Raw genomic sequence first — 26,402 nt, 5'->3', positions numbered from 1 at the left:
AACCGCATTCAAACAGACTGCGTCATCAGACTTAATCTTCGAGTCCATTCATCTGTTGCTTTTCAAAACAATAACCCATTTCTCCACAGCATGTCCAATTAACACCTACTTGTGAAGTCCTTATAGGCATCCTTCAAAATTTTGCAAAGGCACTGGGATTCTGGACTCTCTGCCATTTTAAATGAGATCTGTTTTGAAGTGCTGGTATTTGTTTGTGACCGACACTATATTAAAAAAAAACCCACAATTTATCTCATTTAAAACATATCTAAATACAATATAAAATATAACATAATCTGCCACACTCCCATAACCTTTGACATACTGACTAATAAGGAAGCAATCGACTTCTGCTTTAATTTCATCCAATGACTTGGCTTCCACAGCCCTCTGTGGCAACAAATACCACAGATTCACCACCTTTTGGCTGAAGAAACTTCTTATCTCTGTTCAAAAGGAAAGTCCATTTATTCTGAGGCTGTGTCCTCTGGTCCTTGACTTTCCCATGACTGGAAACTTAAATAACATTTTATGATACAGCATGGTAGAAATCCCTTTCGGGCCATAAAACCTGTGTCAGCCAATAACAACCAATTAACCTATTAACATTTTTAGAGGATGGGAGGAAATTATGACAAAACCATGCGGGTCACATGGAGGAGATATAGAACTGGATTGGAACTCAGGTCACTAGCACTGTAATCGCATCACACATTGCTTCCCCTCCTCATCCTCTCCTCTTCACATCCATGGACAGAACCATCCTCTCCATGTCCACTCTTACTAGCCCTTTCAACATTCGGTAGGTAATATTGAATAGCATTGCTTATTCACTAATGATGCGACCCATGGCACAAAGGCTGAAGCGCCGTCATTGCTTAAAGAAGTAATCAAGGGACTTTTGAAAAGAGCAAAGTTCCTGTCGATGTGGATCAAATAATGGGTAAATCTCTTTTGCCTCCTTGTGAAAACCAGGCCCGTTTGGATAAGGGCATCCTGAACTTCAAAAGTTAAATAGACTCAGCATGTCTGGTGGTGAAGAAGGGATGGCATAGTTCAGTATTAATCCATGATTTAGACAAAAGAAAGCCTTTTACAACCATGCAGCACAGTAATCTCTGGTCCACTGTTGGTGTGTGTGTGTGTGTGTGTATATATATATATATATATATATGAGTGTGTATGTGATTGTATGTCTGTATGTGATTTTTTTGTGTATATATGTGTGTGGGTGTGTACATAGGTGTGTATGCAGTTTTGTGTGTGTATGTGGTTGTGTGTAGCTATGTGCATGCATGCATATGTACGTGTGTGTATGGTTGTGTATATGTATGTGTGTGTGTACTGTAATAGATCTATGTTAATATTAATATTTTGGTTAATGTTAAGCTCTATTTCATATAAAAATTTCTTAGTAGAGAAGTAATGGAGTTGAATGTATTTCTAGTGAGGGAATTGTGGGTTGGTACAGGGTCACACACAGGTCACAGCACATTTGCAGAAATACTATAACAATAAGAGAAAGAGTTCAATTGGAGTTGTTGCATTTAGAAAGACAGAGCAAATGGAACCGAAGTGGATCCTTAATTGATTCAAGAACAATGGAGTGTTGGCTTTATTAAAATCTGAATTATCTAAGTATATAATAAGAACTGCTGAACGAAGCCATCTGTTTTAAACAAAAGAAAAGGATCATTCGACTTTCTGGAACCAACAAAACCACTTAAGCCTCTTGGAACAGAGATGAGGTTAGAGGTTGTTACAGATATGGAGTGGTTTTGGAAAAGGCAAGAGGTTTTGCAGAAATGGAACTAAAACTGTGGTAGTTGTATCGCATGATGTCAGAGGGCTATATACTGAAGGCAGAGAGTCATTTTGAATCAGTTCAGAAGTCAAGACCTTGTGGGGCACATAGGAGTTGGACCCTTGTGAAAGACTAGGTTGAATTACAGTAACTGGAATAGGTACAGTTATGTTAATCAAAGGGGAATACTGAAAAAAAGGGAGACCAACTTCCAACTGCTTTTTTGGAAATAAAGAGTTCAGCCTCATTGTAGAAGGAAACTGAAGACAGAAAAATGACCTCCTGGAAAAACAGGACGTGTTTTATCCTTATCACAGGAGATACAACATAAGTGGCTTTTAAATAATTAAGACCACTTCTAATTTGCACCCAGAAGATGGTCACTCCTGTTTGAAGAATATTTCTCTGAAAGTCAGCTCATCCATAGTTTAAAAAGATCTGAAAATGTGTTTAAAAGTGCTTCATAATTTCTTCTGAACTGTGATTTAAAAGACTCCTGAGTCAACAAGATATTTGAGCCTGGATTTTAAAATTGACTTTTTCAGAATGCAGTTCAAACTATAATGGTTTTGGACTTCAATACACGCACGCACGCACGCATACTTGCGCACAGTAGGGTTAAATTTAGAGTTAAGTTTAGAGACAAATAAGAAATGTTATGTTATGCATGTGTACAGGTATGTCTATATATGTCTGTACATACATATGTATGTACATACATGATACATGAGTGTATACATGTATGTGTACATGCATACATGATAATGTATGTGCATTTGTATGTATGTACATGCATACATGTGTGTTTGTGTTTTTGTATGTGTGTATATACATGTGTGCGTGTGTCTTTGTGTCTGGGTATGTGTCTGGGTATGTGTGTAGTTTGTGAGTGTTAGTATATGTGTTTATTTCTCTCTCTCTCTCATGGAATTGAATGGCGAAGATTGTGAAAAGTATAAGTGATAATAATACGAAGCTGACCTGATTTGATCTAATTGAATTTCTTCAATGCCTATTTGGACATGTTAATGTAATCTTTTTGAACCCATTTTCTACCCATTGTTTTGCCTACCGGACAGACCCACCAAGACATTCTTGCACACTACTGAAGTATATGACTGGCATCCGATCCTGCACTGATTTTTTTTTTCACATTTTAATTGCATTTGGAATCTTAAAATGCATCATTGTCAAGCTGCCCACCAGTAATTTAGAAAGCACTGATTTCATAAAGCTGGCACTTTGTCTATTCCTGGATGAGTGAGTAAGGAATTATAACTCGGAGAATATCCGACCCTGCAGTGATGACTTAAGAACCATGATTGGTTGGTCTTTTAAAAATAATCAAACAAATCACAAATAAAATGAGAGTATTGATGATAAGTTGTGTATAAAATTTTCCAATTAAAACCTGTCTGTTTCAGTAATACCTTGTTGAAATCTTGGTCCCTTGTACATTTTCATATTTCCTCAAGTTTATTATCATCTGACAGTACTTATAGAACCAGACAAAACTGTGTTTCTCCTGACCACAGTGCACATGTATATCTTTTTTCTTTGGCTTGGCTTCGCGGACGAAGATTTATGGAGGGGGTAAAAAGTCCACGTCAGCTGCAGGCTCATGTATATAGATATAAAATATATATGTATATATAACACACACACACACACACACACACACACACACACACACACACACACACACACACACACACACACACCCCACAGATAAAAATCACATATCTACATAATGATATATAAAATAAATACATAAATATTTTGGAATTATTTATTTGGCTAAAGGATACCGTTCATCAATCTCACAGCTATTACCCAAACTGGGAGTCCTAATTTTGAGTCTCCTGTTCCTATTTCTTGATGGTAGAAGGTCAAAATGGTACCACCATGTAGATGCCATCTCACAGATCAATCCCAATCCCCCAATAATTTTCAGTGTAAACTATTCTCCCCACATCCCCATCAACTCCCTGCTGATCCTCCTGCCACTTACCCATACCAAAGACAATTAGCACCAGACCCAAGACATAGGAGCAGAATTAGACCATTCAGGCCATTGAGTCTACTCTGCCATTCAAATCATGTATGAACAGTGACTAATTAACAGTCAAACCACAAATCTTTGGCATAAGGGAGGAAACTGGAACACCTGAAATAAATTTTATGCAGTTACATTAAGACTGTGCTAACTCCCTACAGACAACAGTCGGAAATTAGGATTAAACTAAGGTCCCTGCATCTGTGAATGTGCTGTTAGGCTACTATAACAGATCCTGGAGTATGACATCCAGTGTCTGGTCTCCCCCAAGAATAAATACTACTCCTGCTTCTTAATGGGATAAAATGGGAATTTTCATCAACTCAATGTGAGTTTATTAGCACATACATAAATAAAATGTACATAGAAAATCTTCCTTGCTGCAGTCAAACAGGTGCATAAGATAAACCAATTAAAATTGTATAAAATTAAATTACTACAATATGCCAAGACATAAAAAAGAGATAATAAATAAGAAAGGGGCAAAAAATAAATATTCATAGTTACAATTAGTGCAAGAAAAGAGTGATACTTAAATTGTACAGACAGATCTACTGGTGGTCCCTGAGTAGTTCATGGTAGAGTTTGGGTAGTACTAGAATGATCAAGAGCCTGTGAGCTGTTTGATTAAAACTGTTCTTGAACTTGGAGGTGCTGAACTTCAGGCTTCTGTACCTTCTGCTCAAAGGTAGTAGGGAGTTGTGACCATAGTGATGGTGGTTGTTTATGATCAACTGGGAAGCTTCAAAATCAAAAGCAAACCAACCCTCCTTTGTTTGAATATTTGCACTGCATAATCCATGAGCAGTATTTGGGTCAGACTGAGTCTTGAACACATTGGGCATCAATCTGATTTGGTCGGATAAAGATTTATGGTTCAAAGAAGAGGCTGATCAAAGTTGCATATTCACACAGCAGGAAATGTATGAAATAAAATTGCCACTGAGTACTCTCTTTATAATTGAACATTTTGGGATAGAAGGGAAGGAGGGTGTGAGATTTTAAAAATACCTGTACTTATTAAGTTGCAAATAAATGACTGGAACTGTAGCATTCATGAATGCACGTCATGTTGGATGGTTTGCAAGGAAGAAATAATTAGCTTGAAGCTCATAAATTATATGGCTGTTTCTAGCCAGAGGTTTGTACTCTGGCTAGGCCTTCATTTTGCTGTATTCTGTTTATAGCTGCACAAGAAAATTTGTCGAATGAATGAGTTTGTAATATTGCATTGTTCTTGCACCTGTGGAAGTTGAGTTTTTTTTAAAGAAATGTTTTCTGTTGGCATTTTAACACAAATGATTATAAATGTCATGAACATGACTGAGCAGATAGAAGGTTTTAATTCACAGCATAAAACGATTATACTGTGTTATACTTTAATGTGAGTAATTGAAATAAAGTAATTGTCTGTGTGACTCCCTCCTGCATTAGAGATCAATGGGACTTTTGTTGAAAGAGAAGTATTCCCACAGTGGAATGAAGCAATCGTTGAGCCCTGTAATAACTTTATTTTTATGTGTGCCAAGAGAATATTTAAGAAAAACTGCCATGACTTGAGAATATCAGTTTCTGTAGGCTATCTATCTTTTACCTGTTTTTGGAGTGAGTTGATGAGGGGGCCAATGCCAAGGCATGTAAATTGTAACAACAACCATTTGCAGTAAAACACAAGCATCAGAAGCGATAAGGCCCCTCCTGTCTACTCAGACTGATCAACTGATGTTACTGAAGAAGTTTATGGGTAGCGTTCGGGTAGTACTGGGACGTTCAAGAGAACCTGTGAGCTGTTGGATTAAAACTCTTCTTGACCCTGGAGGTGCTGTACCTTCTGCCCAAAGGGAACAATAAGCAGTTGTGACCAGGATGATGGGAGTTATTTATTATCCATTGGGAAGCCTCAAAATCAGAACACAACTGTCCATGAGGATGGTGGCAGATTAGATTGGGCATATAATTCAGTTCCCCTTTGCTATCTACTCCACAAAAATAGGGTTATGAGAGAGGCAGAGGATTCCTGAAGAAAGGCTAAGGTTAAAATACTGACTGCCTTTTGCTTTCTGTCGATGCTGTGTGACCTGCTGAGTTTTTCCAGCCCTTTCGTGTATTTTATCAGAGGCTTGGACAAGGTTTATCATCAATTTTCCAATCATGGGGGTACCAGACATAAGGGGCTATTTGTAAAACATGAGAGGAAAGAGTTTTAAAGGGGATCAGAGGGGTAAGTTATATACATTGTATAGTTGGTATCTCATATGCAGTACCAGAGGAGGTGATGGGAGTCAGAGAAATTTGCTGTATTTAAGGGGCATTTGGACAGACTCTGAAATGGGTAAGTCATAGTAAGATACAATTCAGACAATGAACAAGTAGGATTAGTGTAGATGGGCAAAAAGGTCAAGATGGACATGATGGGCTGAAAGGCCTTTTTCTGTGCTGTACAACTCTGTGACTCCTTAACCCTTGATTCACCATAGTCCAAAAATCTGTCTCCCAGATGATGTTGCCTTTGCAGCTCTCGGGGTAGAGAGTTGCAAAAATTCTCCACCCTCAGGATGATCAAGCTCCTCCCCACCTCTGTTTTGACTGGGTGATTTTTTCGCGCATAAATGGCACAGCACAGGAACAGGCCATTTGGCTCATGATATCTGTTTAAAGTAAACTGAAACCTGCTTGCACAAGATCGGTATGCCTCCATTGCTTGTATGCACAAGTATTTTAGAGTGAACCTATCCACTATGGATAACCCTTGAGGCCCACCAGGAATTAAGAACAGCAGAATTCGTGAAAAAAACTGTGATAAGTTGTTTGCATGGAGTGTTACTTTGGTTGGAGTTTAGGAATTAACTTGTTTGTGAGGATTTTTGAGACGTTTTGACTTTCAGTCAGTCTGGTAGGAGTGAAGAGAAGGAAACCGCTTCTCATGATGGAATAACTCTGCTGAGTACTGGTCTCCAAGTAGCCATATACCTGGAGGCATAATTGTTTTGTCCACCCAAAGAATGAATGAAATTATGACCTTTTAACCTGAGAACACAGATCTCCATCCAAGTCCTGGCAAGTTATGGCGGGAAGTTAAATGCTCTGATGGAAGTTAGTTACGTGGAAATTTTTAAAGGAAAAATTGGATGGATATTTGAAATGGATACATTTTAATGTTAGGGGTGTGGTTCAGTGTTAGTCAGAATCAGACACACACAAAGATAAAGACTGTACAACAGGCTTTCATCCACAAAGACTTCCACAGAGCCAGGCTGGGTGTAGCTGCAGTAACGCTGAGTGAGGCTTCGGGAGGCCGGCACAGGCTTATATCCCGGAGGGTGATTGACACCTGACCGGGTGGGGCTTGAAATGCAGGGTTACAGAACAAGATCAGATAGCATCAAAGAAAGGCAACATAATATTTCTGGAGTGAAGTTCATTCAGGAAAGAAACAATCCTTGAATCTGATGTGTGTAAATCTTCTGACGACAAGAGGTGAAGATAATATGGCTGGGGTGGGATGAGTCTTTTAATACGTTGGCTGCTTTTCTGAGACAAAAGAAGGTATAGAGAGAGTCACTGGAAGTGAGGAGGGTGTGTGATGGCCTGGGCCATGTTCACAACCCTCTGTAGTTTGTTTAAAATGTTGAGCAAAGTTTACTGAAAAATGTTTTGATGAGCACAGTGTAGGGATTTTCAATTCATTATCATCAATTTGGAATTTAAAGGTGAATTGCATGGGCTCAAGAAAGAATAATTTTCAGGCAGTGGGGGGAGGGGGATGTTGGAAGGAAGCAGCATAAACTTAACAGGCCATTTTTTTTTTGCCATAAGAATTGCATGATTCTATGTGAAGGAACATTTATTCAGTAAAAAAAATGCTGGAAATCTGAAATAACAGTAGAAAATCCTACAAAAATATTCCAGGTCAGGTCTAACTTGCATGCTTTCTATCTATCTATCTATTTATTTATTTATTTATTTAGCGTTATAAAGTTTTGTTAAAACGGTAATTAATCCAATTAACAAGGAATGGCACCTGTTGGTGACCCTCCAATGGGTTTAATCTGAGTTGGCAAGCCTGGAAACCGATATACGGGAGTGGGTCAGAAAATAACTGCAGCTAATTGTAATCTCAACATCTCAGTCCCAAACCACAATTAAAATGAGACCAAATGGAGGAATGATAAGCAATTGTTTAATGAACACGTGAACCTGATCTCCAGTGTCGCCACTGCTCAGGATCTGAGATGGGCCCATTGAGTCGGCCCTCCGGAGCTGCCTGTGGCTCGCAACCTGGAGTTCAGCAATGATCACAACTAATGAACACAACACAGCAATAGTATACAAATAATTGCCTATCAGGTGTGAATAAATCACTGCTAAACATTCTCATCTCCTGATTGGGAACGTGAGGGTTAAACACATAGTACCATCATCTGTCTCTTTCTCTATCTCTAGCAGGCAAAACACACCAACAAGCAGTAAATTAATTGCAACTAACACATATATCAAATATATGTGTCTCTAGCATTCCCCATGAATCAGAATTTGGGATGGGCCCATTGCATTCGGCCCTTCAGAGCTGCCCGTGGCCTGCAGCTTGGAGTTCAGTGGTAATCTCCATGCAGCAGCAGAAAACTAAGAGAGAGAGAGACCAGAGACTGCACATGCTCAGCTTTTTCAATGCAAGCCCTGTCCACGTGACATGTGAGGACCAATCACACATCAGCCTCACCTGTGGGCAGATCTAACCCTTGATTGGCAGGTGAAGTGACTTCCGACCAGAGATTACATGATTCTCCACAATGTACGTTCCCACCAAATTCCAGAGAGGCCACATTATCCTCACAATCCATACTCCCACCACATTCCAGGTGGAGAGGCCACATGACCCTCCATAATCCACTCAGCAAAATATGATGGCCTGAACTTGTGGTCTTGGACAGAGCTTAAAAGGGCATTTCTGTGCCAACAGGTCTAGAGGTACATATTGGACAGACAGGGAAAATGTGGTGGGTTTCTTCCCTATGAAGCACAATAGTAACTTTTTTAAATTTTGAAAATTCCTCCTAGTTTTGTGATTGTTATTACTGATGACAAATTCTTTTCTTGTTAAGTTGTTCATTATAAACGGAATTTAAAATTCTCAGCTGTCATTGTGGGATTTGAACTCCAGATTATAGTCCAATTACATATCCACTATACCACCACTGCATGGGAAAAATTATGCCATGACCTAATGAGTGGGGAGCAAATCAGCCCAGGATCCTGAGTTTGACCCATGACCTTGCTGCAAAGTACACACCATTAAGGTTAAAATAAAACATCTGTGTGATGCTACAGTTTCCTGAAGTTGGGCAACACACTGGTAAAATATTACCTGTAATCTGACTCCTGTGGATCTAACCCTCTGCCGTGACAGAAACAAGGAGAAATAGATGCACGTAATCGACCAATTCCACTTGTTTCAGTCATTAAAAAGCTATCTAAACTAATCCTATGGCTTGTTTGTCTTGATGTTTCAATTGCTTGTTTTAATACTTTAACTCTTGTCATCATTTTCAGGAAACCCAGAAATAAATTTATAATTGTTGGCTTGTGCTGGTCCCTCTGCTCTTTCTTTGCCCCTCCCTCACCTTTTTATTCAGGTACTTGCCTGCTATTTGCTCACACTTTGACAAAAGGCTCTGGCCCGAAACGTTGGTTGTATATTTTTGCCTCCTATGGATGTTGCTGGATCTGCTGAGTTTCTCCAGCACTTTTGTGTATTAAGAAAGAAAATTCACAACTGAAAAGACGTCCCAAAACATTTTTCAAAGATTGTAAATGATTGTAAGGACGTTGCAAATGGGACAATTGTTTAGGGCATAGCAAGTTCCCGCAGACAGCTGTATGATCGAGATGAGATAAACTGATTTCACAAACATTCAAAGAGTCATTGATTTATTTAAGGTTGCATAAGAAAGGAAAAACTTCAGAGGGTCGTTAACTCAGCCTGCGACATCACAGGCACCAGACTCCACTCCATCAAGGATATCCACATCAGATGGTGTCTTAAAAAAGCAGCCTCTATCCTCAAAGACCCCCACCACCCTGGCCATGCTCTCTTCACTCTACTATCATCGCGATAAAAGGTACAGGAGTGTAAAGACGAGCACTCAGCGGCACAGAGACAGCTTCTTCCCCACTGCCATCAGATTCTTGAATAATCAATGGACCAAAGACACTGCCTTACTTTTCATGCATTACTATTTTTAATTTTTTAAAATATTATTGTAAGATGGTTCATGATATGAATGTTTCCTCTATGATACTGCTGCAAAACACCGAATTTTGTGCCTTGTTCATGACAATAAATTCTGATTCTGATTTAAGCTTTATTTATTTTCCGGGTACGCTGGGCATAATTTCCCTCCTCCACTTTGAAATGATGCCATGGGATCTATCAGAGGAAGCAGTGGTGTCCGGATTTTATACATCTCCAGCAGTGTGGCCCTCTGCCTGTTCTATATTCTTTTCTTTGGCTTGGCTTCGCGGACGAAGATTTATGGAGGGGGTAAAAAGTCCACGTCAGCTGCAGGCTCGTTTGTGGCTGACAAGTCCGATGCGGGACAGGCAGACACGGTTGCAGCGGTTGCAGGGGAAAATTGGTTGGTTGGGGTTGGGTGTTGGGTTTTTCCTCCTTTGCCTTTTGTCAGTGAGGTGGGCTCTGCGGTCTTCTTCAAAGGAGGTTGCTGCCCGCCAAACTGTGAGGCGCCAAGATGCACGGTTTGAGGCGTTATCAGCCCACTGGCGGTGGTCAATGTGGCAGGCCCCGAGATTTCTTTAGGCAGTCCTTGTACCTTTTCTTTGGTGCACCTCTGTCACGGTGGCCAGTGGAGAGCTCGCCATATAACACGATCTTGGGAAGGCGATGGTCCTCCATTCTGGAGACGTGACCCATCCAGCGCAGCTGGATCTTCAGCAGCGTGGACTCGATGCTGTCGACCTCTGCCATCTCGAGTACTTCGACGTTAGGGGTGTAAGCGCTCCAATGGATGTTGAGGATGGAGCGGAGACAACGGAGTGCCAGCTAAAATAACACTGATCTGGACTGAGGCTTCTGGCTCCGAGGTGAGAGTGTTCCTGATTGAGCCTTACTGGAAAGAACAGGATGTTTCTGGGGCAAGGAGACTGTGTAGGCTAATTTTTTTTTCCTGGAGCATAGGAGGCTGATCTTGTGTATAAGAACATGAGGGGCACAGATAAAGTGAATGGTCACAGTCTTTTTCCCAGACTAGGGGATTCTAAAACTAGAAGGCATAGGTTAAAGGTGAGAGAGGAAGGGGAACTAAGGGGCAGCATTTCCACTCAGGAACTGCCAGAGGCAGTGGTCGATGTACAATTATACCATTTAAAAGATATTTGCATAAGAATGGATAATTAGGAACAAAATATATTTGAACAGATACATGGATTAAAAACATTTTGAAAGATATGGGCCAAATGCAGGAAAATGGGACAGCTCAAGATGGCACTTAGTCAGCACGGATGAGTGAGTTTCAGTGTTATTTAACTCTGTGACTGAAAAGAAGTCATTCTAAGATTGAAGCGGCATAATTTCCAATATTGCTTGTCTTACATTTCCTATCTCATTCTCTATTTGGACAAAAAGGATTGGTTCCTCCATTTGTTACTGTCTATGACCAAGATTTTCATCAGTCTCTTTTTATCTGAGTGGAACATTAACTCTCTATTTTTGTTCTTGGGATGCTCTCATCGCAAAGCAGTCTTCTGGGGGAAGAAAGGAAATCTGCAGGAAAATTTTTCCATTGTTCCTGCCTTAAAAGCCAAGCTGCTTACTATCTCTGTATCTGAACTGTAGTTGAAATAATTCCTGTTGAGAAATACAGTCTTGTCACTGTCTATGATTCATTATATGGAGCTATTTCCACATATCGTTTGTAAGATAATGATCTACAATATAAATGAGACATTATGTGCCAGGCAGTATTCAAACAGTGAAAAAGATTCCTGAATATTATACACTCACTGCAGTCACTGTAAGAACCAATGCAATTGTAATGTCTTTCATCAAATCAATCAACTGCTTGTTAAGTTTTGGTATGATTTGTCTCGCTAAAGGGAAAATAGGTAGATTAAGAAAAATTATATTTACTACATGTCTGTGGGGAACTAATTAATTCTTGTTTTTCAAGAGATCCCTTATAGCAATGAATATCAGGGCAGCTTGTCTCTGGGTTCAGCTTGTACTACCCATCGACAATGAAGTGGAGGGAAATGCAGAAGCATCTTCTTCTTCACACAAGCAATTCCCCATTGTGATTATTGTAGGGAAAGGAATAGCGAGTGCTATAACACATAGGGAGGGATGTGGATTGTGCTAACATGGAAACAAGGAACCAAAGGGGCCTATTTATGGGGAAGTGGAACACAGCAGTGACAACACCCAAGTTTCAGGCACACAATTAATTCTGTTGTAGCGTATACCTTTTGATGTAATAGGAAAATGGATTTATTGTTAAGTAAGTTACAATCATAACATACACCCATTGTGGAAAACAGAAACTTAGACCCATTGTTAACTAAACTTAGAGACAAATAATCACCCAATTCTGTAATCAATCTTTGTCTTGCCAGTAACTAGATCTTTGTAGCTCTCATTCTGTAGTCAAAACAGTAAAACTAAGTTGATCATATTTCTGTAATCACTGAGAGTATAAAAACCTGTACCAAAATCACACTCAGGTGATCAGTTTTGATTGGTTTCCTGATGCACATCAGTTTTAATAAACTGCACATTGTTTTGAACATCAACTCCATGTGGTATTTCTATTTTCTCCAAAAGAATAGGATGATTATTTGTCTTTAAGTTTTCTTTAGCAATAGGTCTTAAGGTTCTGTTTAAAGCAATGGGAGTTTGTTATAATTGTAAATGAACAATAAATTCAATTTTCTATTATAGCAAAAGGGTCAAGCTATAACATAATTAATTGTGTTCCTGAAACTTGGGTGCTGTTACTGCTGTATTCCACGGCTCTATTCTTGGGCCGAACTTCAGTTCTCTACCACATTAACAAAATCCACATCCTTCTACGAGTTGTAGCCCTCACTATTCTTTCCCCTCTTCTTCTTTGGCTTGGCTTCGCGGACGAAGATTTATGGAGGGGGTAAAACACATGGGACTTCTGCTTTCTCATTCTTACACACTCCTTCCTTCTCTCTCTTTCTAATTTCTAATTTCTCACTTTGCTAATTCCTTCAGGCTCTTGTGCATTTACAATAACCCACATTTTCCTGAGTGGGCCCCATAGTTCCCATACCCTGAAACAACCTCCTCTAGATCCAGAATGCTGGTGTAGCTAGTGGAAACAGCCCAGGAGGTAAAATGCAAAATCTATGGCAGCTTGGCCATTTTGGCCCCGAACAAGCTCCACTCACAATCCCCTTAAGAATCTTTGACAGATGGAATATCCACATCCCTGGTTTACTACCTGTTGAAATTTAATGATTCTGACTATCACTGAAGGTTAAGCAGAATAGTTAGATGTAATTAATTTTTAAACAATAAGTAGAAATGGACTTAAATACAGTAAGACCCCCAGGTATCCAAAATTAAAGCAACCAACAGTCTCAAGCAACTGGCAAAAAAAAAAATCAATCAAAATAATTTAAAAAAATGAATAAAATAACAGATAAGTTTAAAATTGTAACTTAATTAACAAAAGCTTGACCATGTCCTAAAAGTGGAACTGGAGTTGTGCTTCTAAAGATACTTACAGTAAAACTGGTATCTGTAATTCAAGCAACCAACAAAAAACTTGAGGAAATTAAATAAAAAACAATTTAAATGCATAAAAATAAAATAATAGGTTAAATATGCATAAGTTTCAAATTGTAAAAGTGTATGTTTGCTGAAGTAACATATAAACCTTTGGTAAAGATGGGAGCAAATATTCAGCCAGTGGAGTATCTTGGTTGTGTTTTGTTCATAGCATCTTCTTTTTTCTTTGGCTTGGCTTCGCGGACGAAGATTTATGGAGGGGGTAAATGTCCACGTCAGCTGCAGGCTCGTTTGTGGCTGACAAGTCCGATGAGGGACAGGCAGACACGGTTGCAGCGGTTGTAGGGGAAAATTGGTTGGTTGGGGTTGGGTGTTGGGTTTTTCCTCCTTTAAATAGCATCTATTTAAATAAGTTTGTGTGAAATAGCATAGCATCACCAATTATAAAGAGCTGGTTGATCTGCTCGCCATTGGGGTGGCTCACTTAAAATGTCTCCTTATCCCTGTTTAGTAGGATTCTCCCTGGTCAGAGGCTTTATTTGTAAACTTGAGGGGGGGGGGTGTAATTATCTATGATGATATTCTTCATCTTTTGGGTGGCTCCATGGACAGGAAGGAACATGCAGATGCAGAGACAGTTAAATGTTTTCAAAAAATGTGACTGAAAAAAAGTAAAATGCTTTAAGGTTTATTTATTCGTGCAAATGAAGTTTGTTTTGTGTAATTACAGAATAATATTTTTGTCCTTTCTCTTTTAAACTTTATTATTAATGCAGGTATATTGGTGTGAAGCATCTGGAAAATACAGTAATCCAGCATCTACCAATCCTAATCTTTGCCATATACTAGGGGTTTTACTGTACATAACTCCTCCGGATTATATTCAATTTTGATCGCCTCATTACAGGAAAGATGTAAAAGCTTTAGAGAGAGTGCAGAAGAGATTTACCTGGATGTTGGCTGGATTAGAGAAGGTCTTATGAAACAAGGTTGACAGAACTGGTAATTTTAACTTTAGATTCATGAAGGATGAGAGGTGCCTTAATAGATTTACTGTACATAAAGTTATGGGACATATAGATAGAATGCTGAGCCAGCATTTTTTCCCCCCAGAGATAACAATATCAAATTCCAGAGGACATTTATTTAAGGCTAGTGAAGGAGAATTGAGAGGAGACACTAGGTGTATGCCTGGAACACATTGCCAGGGTGGTGGTGGAGGCTGGTACAATGGCAATGTTCAAAAGACTCTTAGAGAGGAACATGGATGTAAGAGAAATAGAGGGTTATGGGTATGAGATCAGGAAGATTAGCTAGTGGTAGAGTAGGTTTACATCGATCGGCGTAACATTGTGGGCTGAAGGGCTTGTACTGTACTGCAATGTTCTATGTAGTTAAACATGAAAGGCTGCAGGTGCTGTAATTGCAGAGAAAACACAGAAATGCTGGAGGAATGCAGCAGGTCACACAGTGTCCATAGAAGGTAAAGATATACAAGTCACTTAATGTTTATTGTCATCTGATTGCACAATTACAACCTGACAAAACAGCGTTCTCCAGTCCTGAATGCAAAACATGCAGACGCTCATCCAGACATAACACACATATAGACAAACAATATATTTGCAGGGCAAGTATTCCTATATACAAATAAATATTGTTTCATGAATATTAGTTTTGGATGGTTAGTGTAAGCAGTTCCTTTGGTCATTCACCATTCTCACTGCCCGTGGGAAGAAGCTGTTCCTCAGCCTGGTGGTGCCGGCTCTGATACTCCTATATCTCTTTCATGATGGGAGTAGCTGAAAGATGCTGTGTGCTGGGTAGAAGGGGTCTTTAATGATTTTGCATCTTCTCTTCAGAAAATGATCCTGGTAGATTATGTTGGTGGGGGCGGGGGAAGGGGGGTGAAGGAGACTCCATTGATCCTCTCTGACATACTTATTGTCCTGTGGATTCACCTCAGATCCATTTCTTGGGCAGCAGCTGTACCATACTGTGATGCAGCCGGCCAGGATGCCATTGATAGAATTCCTGAAGAAGGTTCACATCATGTTGGTGTTAGTAATCTTGTCTTCTCTGGAATTGCAGTCGCTGTTGTGCCTTCCTGACAAGTGCGGAGATATTGTGTGCCCACCATAGGTCACTAGTTAAGTGAACTCCAAGGAACAATGTTTTGGGCCTGAGCCCTTCTTCAAAGTATGGGTAAAAAGCAGGCAGGCATCTGAATTAAAAGGTTAAGGAGAAGGAAATAAAGGGCAGTGGGAGGAGCACAGAGCAACAGACAACTGGTGATAATTGGACATATAGAGGCAGAAGAGGAAATGTGGGAATTGATTGGGGAAGGGGTGGCTCTGTGAATACCAATCTAGGAGAAAGGAATTAGGAAAAAGGAAAGAGAGGGAAAGAGACAGCTAAAGGAAAGGAGAAATAGAGAAAGATTGAGGTTGGGGGGGGAGAGGTTGGTGCTAATACAAACCAGAGAATTCGATGTTAATGCCATCCAGTTGGAAAGTGCTCAGATGGAAGATAAGGTGTTATTCCTCCCATTAGCAGGTGGTCTCAGTCTGGCAGTGCATGGACAACCATTTCAGCATGGGAATGTGGTGGGAAATTGAAATGGGTTGCCAGTGAGAGATCTCTGCTCATGTGATGGACACAGCTGAGGTGCTCAATGAAGTGATCTCCCAGCCAGGATCCAGTTTCTCCAATGTAGGGAAGACTGCAATGGGAGCATTGGATGCAGTAGATGACCCCTGCGGATTCACAAGTGAAGTTTTGGAAGGACTTTTTGGGGACACATAAGGTGATGAAGGAGGGGGTGTGGGCTCAATGTAGCACTTCCTATGACGATGGGTTAAGTGTCAAGGGGACAATAAGTGGGAATGGAGGAGTAGACAAGGGAGTCAATAAAGGAGTGGTCCCTTGTAGAAGGCAGAGAGGTGAGGAGAGAGGAAGTTGTGTCTGCTGGTGGGATCACGTAGTAGGTGGAAGAATGTCAGAGTTGTATATTGAAGTAATATGTTTTTGTGGAGGCTTGTGGGCTAGAAGGTGAGGATAAGGGAAATTCTGTCCTTGTTGTGCATGGGGTCGAAGGGGACCAGGGCAGATGTGTGGGAAATGGAGGATATGCTGATGGTAGTAGAGAGGAAGCCACATTTTTTGAAGAAGGAGGACATCACAGATGATCTGGCATAGATGTCCGTGTCCTAGGAGCAGAACATTTACTAATGTTCTATGTTCTACGAGCAAATATTTTTACAATTCTAAATAACATGACAGAAACATAGTTTATTCTTTTCTTTTTCATGTAAAATTTACATCCAAATGAATAGGATTATAAAATTGGGAATAACTTGGTGCAGGATCTGAGATTGCACACCTCATTATCAATTCTGGGGAATCTCAGCAAGTTTTTTTTCACCTGGTGCTGGACTCAGTGCTTCATTACAGATTACAGATAATCAGGAAATGGCCATTAAGTTTAACCAGAATGTTTTGGGCTTGGACCTTTATGTGCAGGAAACCTGATGACCAAAATGGAAAAACTCCCAGCAAAACCTGTGCCAGCGTTTAAATAGGGAATGACTCAAGCCTTGCCATTTAAGTTCATTACTTGTCCAGTTTCCAACCTATTCCAAGACGTTACCTGGATTAGAAGGTATGGGTGATGGAGAGACAAATTTGGATAATTTTCTCTGGAGCATTGGAAGCTGAGGAGTGACAAGTTTTTAGAATTATTAGAACCTCTGATAGGCTAGACATTCAAAATTTTTTTCCTGCGGTATAAATGTCACATACCAGAGACAAAAGGGGGAATTTAAAAGAGGAGTGTAGGGCAAATATTTTATGCAGTCATAGGTGCCTGGAATGGGCTGCCAGGAGTAGCAGTGGAAGCAGATGCAATAGTAGAGTTTATGAGGCTTCTGGATGGACATGAATATGCAAGGAACAGAAGGCTATGTATCATGAGCAAAAGCAAAGTTTTAGTTTCAGTTGGATATCATATTCAGTGGAGAACTAGGCTGGAGAGCCTGTTCTTCTGCTGTACTCTTCGATGTTCAATGAAAGGACATGTAAATGTAACTGAACAATGTATTAAATTATAGTACTTTTTTTTTGCTGTGTGGGGTATTTGAGTTGATAAAGCTTGTTTGTACCAGTAACTCAGCACAGAGGATACCTTGCTTAATTCGGGGAAAATAATACATTGTGGTGTTGATTGATGATAAATTTATTTTTCATAAATTAGATTAAATGATGCAGAAGAAACATTTAAAATCACTTTGCTGAATTATGATGCGGAGGAATAATGACTTTCAATATCAGCTTCATTTTTTTGAAGATCATTGCTTTTGACATAAGTTCAAATAATAAGCAGATGTTGAGAACCAGAAACCAAATCATTTGTGCAATCTAGATTGCTTTCATTATAGTCCATTAAATGTGCTTTCACATTGCATTTGTTTTTTCAACTCACCGAGAGAGCATTCATTTGATTTTACAAGAATAACTTGGAGAGCAGTGTATTCTACGAATTGTATTTTTTCACTTGGCATATTATTATTCTTTCATCTTTATCATTATCTCAACGTATAGTCTTGAATAAAAATCCGAGTTGCGTTTATACATTGTACCTAAAGTCATTTTCCAGATGCATCAGAATTCTTTAAAACTGATGATGTGTTTCAAAAGTGCAGTTCAGGAATTACTGTACTGAATTGTCATAGAGTGAGCTCCAACAGAACAAGGGGTGTGTGTGTGTGTATTCAATCAACTCCCTTTTGCCGGACACTTTAAATGCATGATTGAACAATAACATTTGAGGACATTTTAGTATGCATGGGCATGTTGGGCCAAAGATCTGCTTGCTGCCTTGAACCAAATAAGTGTGCATAAATCCCCAGAGCTTGACAGGATATTCCCTTAGACCTTGAGGGAGACTAGTGTCGAAATTCCAGGGGCTCTGACAACAATATTTAAAATGTCCTTAGCCTTCGGTATGGTGCTGGAGGTTTGGAGGGTAGCTTATGTTGTTCTATTGTTTAAAAAAGGTTCCAAAGTATAGACTGTGTAATGATAGAGAGCTGGTGATAATCTTGACCACTAGAGGAAGTCAGATATGAGTTTTTGCAACCAGGAGTAGATTCAAAATGGATGCCTCCAAGAGGTTGTGAAATTATAGTTGTTATAAAATAATCAAAGTTTCTTTATTACAACAAAATAAGCATCATATGGTACCAGGAGTGGAAGAAACATTGGGAGTGTGCAGAGTGATGATCAGTTGATAGCAGAAAATATGGAAAGTGTAATGAATCCCAATGCTGTAAATTGGACTGGAAATGTCAACCACGAGTGGAGGCAGTTCAAATAATAATTTATGCAGTACCTACAAGCCATTGGACTTGATAGCTAACTTGATGCATGGAAGATTGCACTGTTATCTCAAGCTGGGACCTCAACCACTAGAAGTTTTCAACACATTTGATTTTGCTGAAGTAGCTGACCAGCACAAGTTCAATAAGGCTTGATGAACACTGTTTACCAAAGAAAAATGAAATGTTTGAGAGGTACATGTTTCACTTGTATATACAGCTGCAGGGAGAGACCTTTTTTAATGAACTTGAAATTAAAAGCAAGAACATGTAATTTTGGACCACTGCAAAGTTCAATGATCCATGATCAAATTGTGTTTAGGACTATTGATAAGAAAGTAAGAGAGAGGTTGCTGTGAGAGACAGAGCTGTGAAGATATACCAAGCCAGTGAAATAGCTCTGAAGCACATGATAAAGTTTAGTGATAGTACAGAAACCAAAAAAAATGAAAGCATAGTCATAGCTACAGTGTCTGGACACAAACGTAAACAGAGAATGAGACATAAGAAACATCAAAAAAATGGAGAGACATTCAATTGTAAATGATGTGGCACTCAATAGGCACCAAAGCCATGCCCCTCCTATGGAAAAATCTGCAATAAGTGCAAAGGGCAGAATCACTATGCTAAGCAATGTTTTCCCAAAGGGAAACAAAACAGAAGTTAAAGTGTGCACACTATACACACTTCAGTGATGCATGGTAGCACAGAAAGACTGTAAACCAACAGACACTGAACAGCCAAGCATGAACAGAGTCAAGCAGGATAAGTGGACTGTGTCATTTCATACAAATGGAACAAATATTCCTTTCAAGTTGGACACAGGAGCAAAGGCCAATTTGATCTGTGAGTGTAACGTTAGGGCAATGAAGATAAAGCCATACATGCATGAAAATCCTGTATAGCTCAAAGCCAACAATGGACAGAGCATTGACATGAAAGCTACATGAAAATTCAAGGTCATAGTTAAAGGTAAAGAGCTCCATATCAGGTTCACGGTTGTCCCAAATGGACATGAATCACTGCTTGGTGACAAAGCATGTGAAAACTTAAACCTAGTCAAGAGGGTGTACATCCCAGGAAAACTTATTATGTTAGCTGATGCATTATCCAGGGCAACAGTACAGAGTGAAGTACAAAATAAGTGTTCCACAGAGAAAGATGTGAATCTCCATGTGAAACTGATCACTGAATCTCTTCCTCTATCCAACATGAAATCCAAGCAGATCACAGTTGAAACAGTAAATGACACAGTTCTTCAGAAGGTCATCAAGAATCTGAATGAAGGACAGACTAGAGGAGAATGTCAGAGCTGAGATGGAGGAGAATGATCATTCCTCAATCACTGTGACATGAGATGCTGATAAAAGGTGGATGAGGGGGGATCTTGGAATGGAAAAATGCAAGAGAAGGGCCAGAACTACTGTTTATTGGCCAAGGATAAATGCTGCCATTGATAGGATCATTTCAAGCTATGAAACCTGTTTGAAACATTACGCAAAGCAGACAAATGAACCCATGATCATAACAGACTTACCAGAGGAGCCATGGCAGAAATTTGGGACTGATCTGTTCCACGTGGATGGAAATAATTACTTGCTGGTTATTGACTATCTATCAAACTATTCGGTAATTCTGGTGCTTCATAACAAGTCTGCTGCTTGTGTGATCAAATATATGAGATTAATTTTTGCAAAACATGGAATTCCTCAAATTGTCTCCAGTGACAGCTGAGACAATTCCAGAACTTTGCAGAAAAGTATGATTTTTGACATGTGCATGTGTCTTCAAGTCCTCTTCATCCACAGTCAAACAGTAAAGCTGAGAAAGGAGTTCACATCGTGGAACAGTTGCTCAAGAAAGCACAAGACAGTGGCTCAGATCCTTATCTAGCTCTATGGAGTTATAGAGCTTTGCCACTTGGCATGTCATCTGCTGTGCTTCTATTGGGACGTAGACTATGTACCAGATTTCCCTTCTCTACAGAATAGAAATGTCGAAGATGTTGAATGGAAACAAAAGAGTCTGTCATGGAGGCAAAAAGCAAACTATGACAAGTCAGCAAGAAGCTTAGGGCTACTGGCACAACATGGCAGTAGCCAGACTCAGAGATTCCAACACATGGGACAAAAAGGCTACTATTCTGGAGGAAGTAAATCCAAGATCCTCCACTGTCAGAATAGAGGATGGTCAAATAATGAGGAGGAATCAAAAGAGCCTGATGAAAATGCAAGAAACACGTTTGTGCTGAACTTTAAATTGAAATGAATACTATATTAGTTTGTCATGTTGTTAGATTAAACATCTCAAGGAAAGAGGATGTAACGATAGAGTGCTAGTGATAATCCTGACCACTCGAGGGAGTTGGAGATGTTGTGGCAGCTAGGAGTAGATTCAAAAGGGATGCATCCATGAGTTTGTAAATAAAGCTAATAAAGTATAGTTGTTATAAAAAGAACCTGATTCTTCATTGCAATAAAAGAAACATCATAACCAGTGAGCCTGACGTCAGTAGTAGGCAAGTTATTAGAAGGTGTTCTTAAGGATCGGGTATACAAATATTTTGGATAGCCAGGGACTAATTAGTGATAGTCTACATGGCTTTGTTCATGGTAGGTTGAGTGTAACCAATCTTATAGAGTTTTTTGAGGGGGTAACCTGTAAAATTGATGAAGAAAAGGCTGTAGATGTTGTCAACATGGACTTCATTAAGGCCTAAGGTCCCATATGGGAGGTAAGTCAGAAAGGTTCAGATGCGAGGTATTCATGGGCAGGTAGTTACCTCGATTCAACACTGGCTACAGAGGAGAAACCAAAGAGTAGTGGTGGATGATGGCTTCTCAGATGAGAGGCCTCAATAACTGGTGCTGGGACCATTGTTGTTTATCATCTATATCAATGATCTGGATGATAATGTGGTAAATTGGATCAGCAAGCTAGCTTATGACACAAAAATTGAAGGTGTTGTGGACAGTGAGGAAGGCTTTCAAAGCTTGCAGAGGAATCTGGATGATATGGAAAATGGGCTGAAGAATGGTGGATGGAATTTAGTGCAGACAAGTGTGAGGTGTGGCATTTTGGAAGGGCAAACCAAGAAAGGACATATATAGTAACAGGCCATTTCAGCTCATGAACCCATGCTGCCCAATTTACAGTCAATTAACCTACATCCCCATTACGTTTCGAACAGTGGGAGAAAACTGGAGCCCCTGGGGAAAATGTTTATTTTGATCTTTATAACAGATTTTTGTAGTGCAGCATTGCAATAGTTGCCAGCTCTTTTTCACCAGTAACTTGTGCAGATTGCAAACATGTAAACTAGCTGACAGAGAGAATCTAATGTTACGAAGGCGTCAATTTTTTTTACTATCTCCGTTCATCAGAACAAATTATGTGATATGCAGTGTTCTGTATAGAACAACTTTTGTTGTTCATTTAACCTTTTGAATTAGACCCATGGAAGTTATCATATGATGTAGCCAGGGTTTGCTGTGCAGATATTATTGCCTGCTCCATATCTAATAATAGCAATAACAACTGCTCTTCAGAAATTCTTAAATAGTTGTAAAATACTACAGGTGCTCCCTTACTTATGATAGTTCGAATTACGATTTCTCAAAGTTATGATGGTTTAATAGCGTGACTGTTGCTATTTACTTTCATATCATATGTTAAAGTAAGGTCTTTGCAAGCATCATTGATTTTTCTAATAACCATTGATAATTCCTTTAATGTGAATTCTTTGTAGCCTCCTTGGTCAATCACTTTTAGTTCAGTTGCAAAGCTTGCAGGTACTGATATAACACTGTCAGGAGAGAGCGGGGCAGTGGGATCAGTGTTGGGAATGTTAAAGGGCTGTGGTGAGAGAACGGGGCAATGGGATCAGTTTGGGGACTGATACAGCACTGTCGGAAGAGAGTGGGGCAGTGGGATCAGTTTTGGGAATGATAAAGGCTGTGGGGAGAGAGCGGGGCAATGGGATCTGTATGGGGATTGATACAGCACTGACAGGAGAGAGCTGGGCAGTGGGATCAGTGCTGGGACTGATATGGTGCTATTGGAGAGAGTAGGGCAGTGGGATCAGTGTGGGGAGTGATATGGCGCTGTTGGGAGAGATCAGGGCAGTGGAATCATTGTGGGGACTGATACAGCTCTGTCTGTATAACTGCATTCTTTTTCCACCTGGTTTTTTCCAACTTACAATGCATTTGCTGGAATAAAACCCCATCATAGGTTGAGTAGCACCAATATTGAAGCAGAGCCACGTACTGTACTTTAGTGCCTTTGTGAAAACAACTTAAAGAGCGCGGTTGCTCATTCTAGGGAGACTCTGGGGTTTCATGATATTGGATTGGGAGTAGAGTTAGGCACTCAGATACTGCAGCTCTCACCTTAATTCAATTTCTTTGTTCCTTGTCAGCTACACATAAGAGTAATTGGCTTGAAGCAAGTGCATCAACAGCAAAGTAAAGCTGCCTGAAGCAAAGGACTTTGCTTATTAGTCAATTTGGCACTTTGTAAAGAAACAGTCATCTGAAATCAGGATAATATTAATGATGTGCTATGGTAATATATTGCCTGACTAATTTACTTCTACCAGAAGCAAGTTCTATTTTCTTGTATATATACTTATATTGATAACGTCTTGCATTCCATATTGATGCTATTCTGTGTTGTCTGGAGATCACAACTACCTGAGTACCAAGTGTGCAACTTCCCTCTCACAGTCTCTTGGACTTCTCACTGATGAATATAAAGGCACAGCATGGACAAATGCAAACAGTAGGCTGATCTGCAGTGTGAGTAGATCCTTCTTGGATCATGCACAATTAACATTTACTGAAGATCAGCATGCTTTGTTGCTTCTTTGAGCTCAGGAAGATTAAAGAGTAAAATCAAACTATAGCTTGGGGAATATTTTGGTTAATTCTTCAATTGCCACTTACCCACATTACCCCTGAATCCATACATAAGTGTTGGAAATAGTGGCCCAGCTGCATCTGAGGAGATAACAGAATCATGGAGTTTGCCCGCAAGGAAAAAGATCCTTCAGGCCAATGAATCCATGCCAATCATCAGGTACTCATTTACACTCCCCCTGAACCCATCCTATTTCGTTCTCCCACATCAACTCTTCCCGAATCCATTACAACAAGCACACTCACCTACATAATCCTGACTCGTATATACTGCCCATTTTCATTGGTCATGTTTTGCTTTTAAAATTCACATGCTTCTTTAAGATGCCAGTGACTTCCTCTGGCTTGCTCCCCCTCCCCCCTACCACCATTATCTCTGCCCTCTTAGTCAACCCTGATTCTATTTCTCCAACACTAGCAGCTGTGTCTTCATGACTGCCAATTCTGACCTCATCCTCTCCACTTTTATTCCCAAATTGGCCAAGATTCAGGTTCAAGTTCAACTATATTATCATCTGACTGTACCTATACAGCCAGATAAATAGCATTTCTCTGGACCATGGTGCACAGACATACACACATTGCTCACACCACAGCTAACGTAACATTCACACATTAAAATATAATTAAAATAAATATAACAAAAGAAATAGGAGCCGGAGTAGGCCATCTGGTCCATCGAGCCTGTTCCGCCATTCAATAAGATTATGGATGATCTGATCATTGATTCAACTCCATTTACCTGCCTTTTCCCCATATCCCTTAATTCCTTTTTTATGTGTAAAAATCCCTCTAACTGAACTTTAAATAAGTTTAATAAAGTAGCTACAACTGCTTCCCTAGGTAGAGAATTCCACAGATTCACTACTCTCTGGGGAAAAGTAGTTTTTCCTCAACTCTGTCTCAAGTCTACTCCCCTGGATCTTGAGGCTGTGTCCCCTAGTTCTGGTTTCACTGACCAGTGAAAACAATTTTCCTGCCTCTATCTTATCTATCCCTTTCATAATTTTATATGTTTCTATAAGATCTTCTCTCATTGTTCTGAATATGATTGAGTATAATCCCAGACGATTTAGTCTCTCCTTGTAGGTCAACCTCCTCATCTCTGGAATCAACCCGGTGTACCTCCTCTGGACTGCTTCCAAGGGTCAGTATATCCTTCCTCAAGTATGGAGAACAGAACTGCATACAGTACTCAAGGTGCAGTCTCACCAGTACCTTGTACAGTTGCAACATGACTTCCCTGGTCTTGAATTAAATTCCTCTAGCAATGAAGCCTAACATTCCATTTGCCTTCTTAAGAACTTGTTGTACCTGCAACCCAACTTTTTCAAATTTATGCACAAGCCCTCCCAAGTCCTTCTGCACAACAGTGTGCTGCAGTTTTTCACCATTTAAATAATAATCTGCTCTTCTATTTTTCCTACCAAAGTAGATGACCTCACATTTACTGACATTGTACTCCATCTACCAGGCCTTTGCCCACTCACCTAACTTATAATCAAATATATAATCATATAACCGTTTACAGCACGGAAACAGGCCATGTCGGCCCTTCAAGTCCATACCGGCTCACTTGAACAACTCCACTAGCTCCTCCGCAAAAATATCATTTTCATGTACATATCTTTGCCATTTGGACCTGAGCTATACAGACAGTTATTGGGAGGAGAAGCTGCAGCAGGTGTAGAACTTTACTGGGATCATTATTTAGAGGGCTCGTAAAGTCAGTGAGGACCCTTACCATCCTGTGCACAGCATCTTCAAACTACTCCCATTGGGAAAGAGATATAGAAGTATTAGAGCTAGAACAACCAGACTGAGGAGCAGCTTCTTCCCACGGACAGTGAGACGGCTAAATGACTGATGAACTGCTAAAAGTCTCCGTGGCGCTATTATTTATTAATAATATTTATTTTAAACATTGTACTGTACTTGTCTTATGTGTGTTTGCACTGTGGACCGAAGAAAGCTGTTTGTCACGTTGTACTCATACAATCAGATAATAAATGAACTTAGTAGGGAGAAGATTTGGTCAGCAGAGCTCTGAAAATGGCCACATGTCATTTGTGTTTGGGGAAGGCAGCAATTCTTAATTGTTTAAACAAGGATGTCGCCAGTTATAAGAGACATGACAGCAGGTTTGCCTGTTGCTCAGTGGGGAAGTCTTGGCTGGCTTGTGCTTCATTCAAGGTGCAGTACAGTTACAACCCAATAGACAGGCAAGACACGCAATACAATTTTCTTTTTAAACAATTCAGTTCTATTGTGGTCTAATTAAAAATTGTGAACACCTCCACTGAGAAGAAAGCATATGAGGGAGCCAACTACGTATCGAACTATGCAGTCAGTGTCTGTGATCTACATTTCACATCGTCAGTTAACCTACATCGCAAGCTACTGAATAAAGTGGTTTAGCCAAGTCTCCCAGGCACAACATGACTCACAACCTAACATATATTTAAACATTTCCAAGAGG

At 39.9% G+C, this 26,402-nt stretch overlaps 1 protein-coding gene across 20 annotated transcripts in view; it reads left to right on the top strand.

Moving 5' to 3' along the window:
- Positions 1–26,402, top strand: part of ccser1 (coiled-coil serine-rich protein 1) — a 1,096,421-nt gene that overhangs the window by 230,193 nt on the left and 839,826 nt on the right. The gene's annotated exons all lie outside the window — the stretch shown is intronic.

Source organism: Narcine bancroftii, chromosome 3 (genome assembly GCF_036971445.1).
Source record: "Narcine bancroftii isolate sNarBan1 chromosome 3, sNarBan1.hap1, whole genome shotgun sequence".
In the NCBI taxonomy this organism is placed as follows: Eukaryota; Metazoa; Chordata; class Chondrichthyes; order Torpediniformes; family Narcinidae; genus Narcine; species Narcine bancroftii.
The sequence above is the reverse complement of the archived record's forward strand: the minus strand, read 5'-3'. Positions and strand labels throughout refer to the sequence as shown.